Here is an 11,627-nt window from a genome sequence, read left to right as displayed (position 1 = left end):
AAGGACTGGAATACATATTTGTATATGTAAGCTTATTTATTTATTTATTTATTTACTTACTTACTTACTTACTTACTTTCTTTATACTTTTAGAATTTAGTATCTTCTAGAAATAAACCAAAATATACAAATGCACTCAGGACCAAGTGGATCACCCTGTTTTGTCCACTCTGTGAGATTATATTCCCCCTTTTTTCTTTTTCTTTTTGTCTTTTTCTTTGGCTTTTTCTTTTCCTTTCTGGTTTTTGACCTCTTCAGATTTGTCTACTCTCTGTTTTGCTTGAGTCATGATTGATATTTTTGATTCAGTTCACTTGTTCTTCCATTCTTCACTGGACAAAATGACTAGAAGGAAGTTCACAACAAAAGAATGAATCAAGGTAATACTCTCTGCTACAGATCTAATGGATATGGATTTAAGTAAAATGTCAGACATGGAGTTCAGAATAACAATTATAAAGTTACTAGCTGGGCTTGAAAAAAGCATAGAAGACTTCAGATAATCTCTTAGATTAATCTCTTCAGAAATAAGATCTAATCAGGCCATAATTTAAAATATTCTGATATGCAGGCTATATTGGATGCTTTAACATACAGAGTAAATGAGGCAGAAGAGAGAATAAGTGACATAGAAGGCAAATTAATGGAAAGAAAGGAAGCTGAGGAAAAGAGAGAAAAACAACTGATAGCACATGAGGAGAGGCTCCAAGAGATAAATGGTGTGGGATGCCTGGGTGGCTCAGTGGTTAGGCGTCTACCTTCAGCTCAGGGCATGATCCTGGGGTCCTAGGATCAAGTCCTGTGTTGGGCTCCCTGCATGGAGCCTGCTTCTCCCTCTACTTATGTCTCTGTCTCTCTCTTTCTGTGTCTCTTATGAAAAAATAAATAAAACAAAAGAGATAAATGATGCCATGAAGAAAAACAAATCAGAATTATTGGAGTGCCCAAGGGTACAAAGAGAGAGAGAGAGCCAAAAGGTATATTTGAGGAAATAATAGCTGAGAATTTCCCTAATCTGGGGAAGGAAACATGCTTTCATATCCAAAAGGTAGAGAGGACCCTTCCCAAAATCAATAAAAAGAGAAGAAGACCCTGATATATAATAGTTAAGCTTGTGAATTTCAGAGATAAGGAGAAAATCCTGAAAGCAGTTCCAGACAAGAGATTCCTAACATATAGGGAGAAAAGTATGAGATTGACAGCAGACCTATCCACAGAGACCTGGTAGGCCCAAAAAGGGTGGCATGATATATTCAGGGTACTAAATGAGCAAAGCACACATCCAAGAATACTTTCTCCAGCAAGGCTGTCATTCAGAATGGAAGGAAAAATTAAGAGCTTCCAGGACAGACAGGAATTGTAAGAATATGAGACCACCAAGCCAGCCCTGCAAGAATGATTAAGGGGGATCCTTTAGGCGAAGAGAGAGCCCAAGAGTAACCTAGATCAGAAATGCAATCTATAGAAGCAGGGACTTTACAGGTAATACAATGGCAGTCAATTCATATCTTCCAATAGTTACTCTGAATGTAAATGGGCTAATTACTCCAATCAAAAGACACAGGGTATCGGACTGGATTAAAAACAAAACAAAATAGGACCCATCCATATGCTGTCTGCAAGAGACTCATTTTAGACCTAAAGACATCTTCAGACTGAAAATGAGTGGAGAACTATTTACCATGCAAATGGAGCTCAAGAAAGATGGGGTAGCAATCCCTATGTCATATAGATTAGATTTTAATCCAAAGACTATAGTAAGAGATGAAGAGGGAGAGCATATCATAATTAAAGGTTCTATCGAACAAGAAGATCTAACAATTACAAATATTTATGCTCCCAATTTGGAGCAGACAATTACATCAAGGAATTAATAACCAAATAAAGAAATACATTAATAATAACACAATCCTAGTAGGGGAGTTCAACATCCCACTCACAGCAATGAACAGATCATCTAAGCAGAAGATCAACAAGGAAACAAGGGCTTTGAATGACACACTGGGCCAGATGGACTTCACAGATATATATGGAGCATTCCATCCTAACGCAATAGAATACACATTCTTTTCAAGTGCACTTGGAACAATCTCCAGAATAGATCACATGCTGGGTCAAATATCAGGTCTTAACCACTACCAAAAGATTGGGATCATTTCATGCATATTTTTAGGCCACAATAATTTGAAACTTGAACTCAATTACAACAGAAATTTTGGAAGGAACTCAAACACTTGGAGGTTAAGAGCACCCTACTAAAGAATGAATGTGCCAATTATTAAATCAAAGAAGAATTTAAAAGATTAATGCAAACAAATGAAAATGAAAGCACAAGTGTTCAAAAACTTTGGAATACAGCGAAGACAGACCTAAGAGGGAAGTACCTTGCAATATAAGCCTCTCTCAAAAAATTAGAAAAATCTCAAATACAAAAGCTAAAATTACACCTAAAGCAGCTGGAGAAAGAATAGCAAATAAAGCTTAAGCCAAGCAGGAGAAGAGAAATAATAAAGATTAGAGCAGAAATCAATGAAATAGAAACAGGAAGAACAGTAGACTAGAGCAACAAAACTAGAATCTGGTTCTTTGAAAGAATAAGATAGATAAACCCCTAGCTAGAACTTCTCCCCAAAACAAAAGTCCAGGGCCAGATGGCTTTCCAGGGGAATTCTACCAAACATTTAATACATATTCTATGGAAGTTGTTTCAAAGAAATAGAAATGGAAAGAAAAACTCCTTCTGTGAAGCCAGCATTATCTAGATCCCAAAACCAGGTAAAGACCCCATCAAACAGGAAATATACAGATTGATATCCCTAATGAATATGGATACCAAAATATTCAACAAGACACTAGCCAATAAGATCATACAGTACATTAAAAGGATTATTCATCACAACCAAGTAGGATTTATTCCTGGGATGCAAATTTGGTTCAACAATCACAAATCAATCTATGTGATACACTACATTAGTAAAAAGAAAAAAAATCATATGATCCTCTCAATTGATACAGAAAATACATTTGGCCAAAAAAAAAAAAAAAGCATCCTTTCTTGACTAAAACTCTTCAAAGTTTAGGGATAGAGGGAACATACCTCATTATCATAAAGCCATCTATGAAAGCCCACAGTGAAAAACATTCTCAATGGGAAAAAAACAGAGCTTTCCCCCTAAGATCAGGAACACTCTTACCACTGTTGTTCCACCTAGTGCTAGAAGTTCTAGCTTAGGCAATCAGACAACAAAAAGAAATAAAAGGCATCTGAATTGGCAAAGAAAGTCAAACTCACTCCTCACAGATGACATGATACTGTATATGGAAAACCCAAAAGACTCTACTCTGAAATTCCTAGAACTCATACAGCAATTCAGCAACGTGACATGATACAAAATCAAAACACAGAAATCAGTTGCATTTAATACACTAACAATGAGACTGGAGAAAGAATAATTAAGAAATCCATCTTATTTAAAATAGACATGGCCAACATGCATATGAGAAAATGCTCTGCATCACTTGCCATCAGGGAAATACAAATCAAAACCACAATGAGATACCACCTCACACCGGTGAGAATGGGGCAAATTAACAAGGCAGGAAACAACAAATGTTGGAGGGGATGCGGAGAAAAGGGAACCCTCTTACACTGTTGGTGGGAATGTGAACTGGTGCAGCCACTCTGGAAAACTGTGTGGAGGTTCCTCAAAGAGTTAAAAATAGACCTGCCCTACGACCCAGCAATTGCACTATTGGGGGGATCCCTGGGTGGCGCAGCGGTTTGGCGCCTGCCTTTGGCCCAGGGCGCGATCCTGGAGACCCGGGATCGAATCCCACGTCGGGCTCTCGGTGCATGGAGCCTGCTTCTCCCTCTGCCTGTGTCTCTGCCTCTCTCTCTCTCTGTAACTATCATAAAAAAAAAAAAAAAAAAAAACGAAAGATGAATGGATAAAGAAGATGTGGTTTATGTATACAATGGAATATTACTCAGCTATTAGAAATGACAACTACCCACCATTTGCTTCAACGTGGATGGAACTGGAGGGTATTATGCTGAGTGAAGTAAGTCAGTCGGAGAAGGACAAACATTATATGTTCTCATTCATTTGGGGAATATAAATAATAGTGAAAGGGAATATAAGGGAAGGGAGAAGAAATGTGTGGGAAATATCAGAAAGGGAGACAGAACGTAAAGACTGCTAACTCTGGGAAACGAACTAGGGGTGGTAGAAGGGGAGGAGGGCGGGGGGTGGGAGTGAATGGGTGACGGGCTCTGGGGGTTATTCTGTATGTTAGTAAATTGAACACCAATAAAAAATTAAAAAATAAAAATAAAAATAAATAAATAAATAAATAAATAAATAAAATCTTTTAAAAAAATAAAAATAAAAAAAATAAAATTGTACCAAGAGAATAAGATGCCTAGGAATAAATCTAACCATAAAAGTAAAAGATCTGATGAGTTCGGGTGCATTCAGGGTGATATGGCCATAGAAAGACAGTCTCTTCAATAAATGGTGCTGGGAAAATTGGACATCCACATGCAGAAGAATGAAAGTAGACCACTCTTTGCACCAGACACAAAGATAAACTCAAAATGGATGAAATATCTAAATGTGAGACAAGATTCCATCAAAATCCTAGAGGAAAACACAGGCAACACCCTTTTTGAACTTGGCCACAGTAACTTCTTGCAAGATACATCCACGAAGGCAAAAGAAACAAAAGCAAAAATGAACTATTGGGACTTCATCAAGATAAGAAGCTTTTGCACAGCAAAGGATACAGTCAACAAAACTAAAAGACAACCTACAGAATGGGAGAAGATATTTGCAAATGACATATCAGATAAAGGGCTAGTTTCCAAGATCTATAAAGAACTTCTTAAACTCAACACCAAGAAACAAACAATCCAATCACGAAATGGGCGAAAGACATGAACAGAAATCTCACAGAGAAAGACATAGACATGGCCAACTAGCACATGAGAAAATGCTCTGCATCACTTGCCATCAGGGAAATACAATTCAAAACCACAATGAGAGACCACCTCACACCAGTGAGAGTGGGGAAAATGAACAAGGCAGGAAACAACAAATGTTGGAGAGGATGTGGAGAAAGGGGAACCCTCTTGCACTGTTGGTGGGAATGTGAACTGGTGCAGCCACTCTGGAAAACTGCGTGGAGGTTCCTCAAACAGGTAAAAATAGATCTGCCCTCCGACCCAGCAATTGCACTGCTGGAGATTTACCCCAAAGATAAAGATGCAGTGAAATGCCGTGACACCTGCACCCTGATGTTTATAGCAGCAATGTCCACAATAGCCAAACTGTGGAAAAAGCCTCGGTGTCCATCAAAAGATGAATGGATAAAGAAGATGTGGTTTATGTATACAATGGAATATTACTCAGCCATTAGAAATGACAAATACCCACCATTTGCTTCGACCTGGATGGAACTGGAGGGTATTATGCTGAGTGAAGTAAGTCAATCGGAGAAGGACAAACATTATATGGTCTCATTCATTTGGGGAATATAAAAAATAATGAAAAGGAATAAAGGGGAAAGGAGAAAAAATGTGTGGGAAATATCAGAAAGGGAGACAGAACATAAAGACTCCTAACTCTGGGAAATGAACTGGGAACTGGGGGTGTTGGAAGGGGAAGTGGGCGGGGGGTGGGGTGACTGGGTGACGGGCACTGAGGTAGGCACTTGATGGGATGAGCACTGGGTGTTATTCTATAAGTTGACAAATTTAACACCAATAAAAAAATAAATTTATTAAAAAATAAAAGTAAAGGATCTGTACTCTAAAAACTACAGAACACTTATGAAAGAAATCAAGGAAGATGCAAAGATTTCGGAAAATATTCCATGCCCATGGATTGGAAGAATAAATAATGTGAAAATATCTATGCTATCCCGTGCAATCTGTACATTCAATGCAATCCCTATTAAAATAATTCTAAAATTTGTATGGAACCAGAAAAGACTCCCAACAGCCAGAGGAATGTTAAAAATAAAATAAAAATAAAAAATAAAGCAAAGCGGGGGGCATCACAATGCCTGACTTCAAACTGTATTAGAAAGTTGTTATCATGAAAATACCATGGTACTGGCACAAAAGCAGACACATAGATCAATGGAATAGAATAGAGAACCCAGAAATGGACCCTCAACTCTATGGGAACTAATCTTCAACAAAACAGGAAAGAAGATCCAATGCAAAAAAAAACAAAAAACAAACAAACAAACAAAAACAGTCTCTTCAATAAATGATGCTGGGAAAATTGGACAGCCACATGTAGAAGAATAAAACTAGACCATTCTCTTATACCATACACAAAGATAAACTCAAAATGGATGAAAGACATAAATGAGAAACAGGAATTACATCAAAATCGTAGAGGAGAACATAAGCAGCAACCTCTTTGACTTTGGCCATGGCAATTTCTTGTTAGAGACATCTCTAAAGCCAAGGGAGAAAAAGCAAAAATGAACTATTGGGACTTTATCAATATTAAAAACTTCTACACAGCAAAGGAAAAGGTCAACAAAACTAAAAGAAAATCTATAGAATGGGAGAAGATATTAGCAAATGACGTATCGGATAAAGGTCTAGTATCCAAGATCTATAAAGAAATTATCAAACTCAACACCTAAGAAACAAACAATCCTTTCAAGAAATGGGCAGAAGACATGAATAGCCATTTCTCTAAAGAAGACATACAAATGGCCAACAGAAACATGAAAAAAACGCTCCACATCACATGTCACCAAGGAAATACAAATCAAAACTACAATACTACTTTACACCAGTCAGAATGGCCAAAATTAATAAGACAGGAAACAGTAAAAGGTGATGAGAATTTTGAGAAGGAGGAGTCTTCTTATATCATCCATGGGAATGCTAGCTGATACAGCCACTCTAGAAAACAGTGTGAATTTTCCTCAAGAAGTTAAAAGTAGAGCTACCCTATGGCCCAGCAATTGTACTACTGGGTATTTACCGTAATGATACAGATGTAATGGAACAAAGGGGCACATGTACCCCAATATTCATAGCAGCAAAGTCCACAATAGTCAACTAGTCAACTGTGGAAAGAGATGAGATGTCCTTCAACAGATGAACGGATAAAGAAGATGCATTATATATATATATATATATATATATATATATATATATATATATATATATATATATAAAACACATCATACACACACACACACACACACACACACACTGGAATATTACTCAGCCGCCAGAAAGGATGTATACCTTCCATTTACATTGACATTGATAGAACTGGAAGATATTACGCTAAGTGAAATAAACCAATCAGAGAAAGACAATCATATGGTTTCACTGACATGCAGAATATAAGGAATAATGCAGAGCACCATAAAGGAAGGAGGAGAAACTGAATGGGTAGAAATCAGAGAGGGACACAATCCATGAGAGACTTAACTCTGGGAAACAAACTGGGGGCTGTTGAAAGGGAAGTCGGTGAAGTATGGGGTAACTTGATGATGGGCATTAATGAGTGCATGTGATGTGTTGAGCTCTGGGTGTTACAATCAACTGATGAATTATTGAAAACTGAAAACTACATGTGAAACTTATGATGTACTATATGTTGGCATAATAAATTTAAATAAAAATATATTTTAATTCAAAAATAAAAAGTAGAAAAAGACTCCAAAAAAGTGGAAATATAGTCCCTACCCTTAAGAAACTTATATTGTAACATGAGGGGTAAAGCATAGCTGTATCAAAAAGTAGAAAATGTTGTCATAATTAATATACAAATAAAGTATCTTGGGCAGTCAGAGTAGAGGATGATTATTTGTGGCTGGCACAGTGGTGAGAATTGATTGATGAGATCAGAGAAGACTTTTTAGAAGATTGGCATTTGAGCTGGCTTTCTCCAAGGAAAAATATGTTTTTGCCATATGTGGGCAATATGGAGAGATTATAGGCAGAGAATAAAACCAGGAAAAGCACCAGAAAAATGAAGCAATGTTCAGAGCACACAGAACAGGCTGTGTAGCTTGAGCCATGGCTATGTGTGTGGGGGGCGGTTGGGGGGGGGTGGGCAACAGAGCATGCACAGGTGGATTGCAGCCAGAGTTCTCCTCTGAGCACAAAGCACTTTGGCTTTGAACCCACTACCCATGCTGAAAATCCCTGGGGCTGGTTCTTCTACTTGGCTATATCTGCATTCTTGGACTTCGTTTCTCTACTATTGTCTGCTTTGATCCACCTGCTCAGAAAGTGCACAACTGAGATCCACCTGTCCTGGGTCTTGATCTTGTTTCCCACCAATAACAAGCAATGTGAGCTCGCAAGCCTCTCAGTGCCTTCCTTGCTCTGCTTTTTTATGTGTAACATGTGAAGTCAGAACTGATCATTTGTAAAGTTCCATTTAAGTACTTAAAAAGTTCTCGGATTTCATCTGATTCTTCTGTCCTGTTATTCTCTCAACTAGGTCTCTACTTGCACTCAATCTAATCTGCATCCTGCCCACTTTTCACCACAGCCCATTGTTGTTGCTGTAGAGGTCCAATAAATAACACTCCATGTCCTCCTCCTATGTTTGGAATCAATTGATCACCAAGACATAGAGACAGATAATTAAACCATAAGTTTTAGATCTGTAAGCCTAATTGGCTTGCTAATCCCACATCGCTCTGTTAGTCAGACTTACTCCTCATCATAAGTAGTGCCAAGCACCTTCTGTCTCTAACACAGGAGAGAATCTATTTTATTAGTTTTTCTTTGGTATGAGCAGGTTAGAATGCAGGTGTCCTGTGGGCAGGTTGGTTCTGGATAAAAAAGGGAAATCAACAAAAAACAAAAAAGGCTGAACTGGGCATACTCGGTACTATCTCTTCAACCCACTCGCTAATCAATGTCACAGAGAGATGCAGGTGGTTGGATAGAGGCCAGGAATAGTTCTTTGCTGAGTGATGCTGAAACTTCAGAAGGTGCCACCTCACATTGAGAGCTTGTGAAAACACAGATTGCTGGTTCACCACCCCTGGCATTTGGTATTCAGTATGTCTGGGTGGAGCTCACAATTTGTCCTTCTAACAAGTTCCCAGGTGATGCTGCTGCTGCTGCTCCAAGGACCTCACACTGAAGACTAAAGCTCCAGCTGAAGCCCTTCGATGAGTAAAGATGAGGCGAGGGAAACAGGTGCACTTTGACATTTCCCTCATGTAATGAAACATTTAGATTAAAATACTATCATTAATCCTTTCACAGTGGGGAAATCATAATGAATCATTTCACAATGAATATGTATATTAATGCACCACAATGTACACATTATATATCTTATATATCTTATCTTATATATATTATAATTTTATGCCAATTATACATCAATAAAGCTGAAATAAAAAATACAATACTTCAGTTATCTGTGTCTTTAGTTTCTTTATTCTGTTACCTGATTGTAGATCATAAGTAAGGACTATATTTTCTGCAGTCCCCAGGGCATCCAGGTAGGGGCCAGGCACATAATGAGCATTTAATAAATTCATGTCTAATTGAATTGAGCCTTAGAAGTTTCTATGGTGCAGAAAATTATCCTTCCATTCAGGCTAGCACTGTGTTACTCCTTTAAAACTACCTTCTGGGATATTTCCTTGACAAATAGCATTTCTCTGAGCCATACAGAAGTGTATCTAGAACTATAAATCGTACTCAGCATCTAGACCTGTACCCGGATACTTCTAGTTTTGCCTTTGTGTGGCTATGCTTGAGTTCTGGTGACTGTTCCATCAGACTGGACTCTTGCTCAGGGCAAGGAGTAGGTTCTCTCCTTCCTCTAGACCCAACAGTAATAACAGTGTTATTTATTCAAAAAACAGAATGGAGAATCCAGGCCTAGGGAAGAAGAATGTCTGATGCAATCTCCCCAGGTCCTGCTCCATCTATTCTGATGGGATTCGAGGAGGGGGCAGAAATAGTGAAATTGATAGAAGGCCCAACCTGCTCTATCTGATTCCAGGGAATCCCTAAAAATGAGACAGGCTGCAGCATGGGCACAACAGGCATCTTTTTTGATGCAGCCAGAATTTTACAGTTGGAATAGCAGGCACAGAGTTTTTCTACTTTACTTGTGTAAGGGACTAGCCCTGGGAGGGAAGGATAGAAGCTACATTCTTACTTGTGGAATTTCTCATCTTCCTAACAGTGAGTCTGTGGCTCCAGGGAAGCCTGCTAGAGTCAGGATTACGCATATATTCACATACTCCATTAGATAATTTTTAAGAGACTGGTGAAAAAACCTTGCGACAACATCAAAGATTCTTTGGAGAGAGAGAATTTATACCCCAAATGGGAAGAAAAATGGACTGATATAGGTAGATTAGTCTATGGATATAGATTGAGGTGTCATTACTCTGGAAGGGAAGGTATGAGTAGAAACTGAGAGTCCATCCTAATTTTCAGTTGTTCAAGGCATCATATATCCATGGGGTCCTGTTATTATCCCCACAGAATGACAAGCATGAAGACTGTCTATGTATGAGCTATCATGGCGGTATCTCTGACATTTACCTCAAGTTGTCTAGCTAGGCAAACAACAAACTTTAGAGACAATCAGAACTAGAATTTAACAACCGCAAAGGTATGTTACTGAAACTTAATTTTTCTTCTAAGATTATCCTTATTTCTAAAGAGAAGCAAATTGAGACTAATTCATGGGAAAAGCAAGTGCATTTCAACAAAGTTGACCTAATTATTTACATAAGTTCAGCAATAGTAGTTGATCTTACAGATTTTTCCAAACTTCCTTTGCTGGAACTTTTCAGAGGGAATATCTAGATTGAACTTTTAGTAACCTCTTGAGGCCAGAAACCAAAGCCAAAAACCTGCTACCAGGCTTGCCTGCAATACCTGTAGATTTGAGTGAAGTCCTCTTCTTGAAGTTCCCCAAATATACTGAGTTTCCTGCACTTACCAGAAAGTGACATTCTTTACTCACCTGGTAAGGCTGCTGGGAGCTCTGTAAGCAAGGGATCTGGCCAGCATTTCCAAGGGGCTTTATTCACTCAGTAAGGTCAACCTGAGTTCCTTAACACTGTCTGGTCATATCTGAGTCTATTCAGGTCTCTCTTAAATATGAGATTCCAGTCAGAGCCAATGTTTTCAATGGTGTCCTGTTCAAGGAGAACAGATTCTTATCAAACTGCATGAACAACAGCAATTGCCATGAAATAAAGAATCCTCACAGTTTCTTAAAACTGGAGGGTTCAGATAGAGAGAAAAGTTAAATGTTTCAATTTTTCACAAAGGAATTTTTTATCCTGTTTCTATAAGCCATAGATATCTTAATAAAAATTTCCTTAAATCAGGAAGAGCCAACAGTAGAGAACCAGTAATGTTTCAAATAAGAGTCCTAAAAACTATGATCATCTTGCTCCATGCCTTCAGCGCCATGTTACTAATTTATATTGTTTGAATGCAGCTTTTCCATTAGTTCCAGAAATTATTATCCAGTTTAGTTTTATGATTTTAAAGATATCAAAATCCTGTCCTTTCCATGAATCTCCTTGAAAAGGAAACATATTTTGCAAGAGCATCATATTAAAAACTATAAACAACAAAAGACTAA

The sequence above is a fragment of the Canis lupus genome, chromosome 27, assembly GCF_003254725.2.
Source record: "Canis lupus dingo isolate Sandy chromosome 27, ASM325472v2, whole genome shotgun sequence".
NCBI lineage: Eukaryota > Metazoa > Chordata > Mammalia > Carnivora > Canidae > Canis > Canis lupus.
This window is presented reverse-complemented; position numbering follows the sequence as displayed.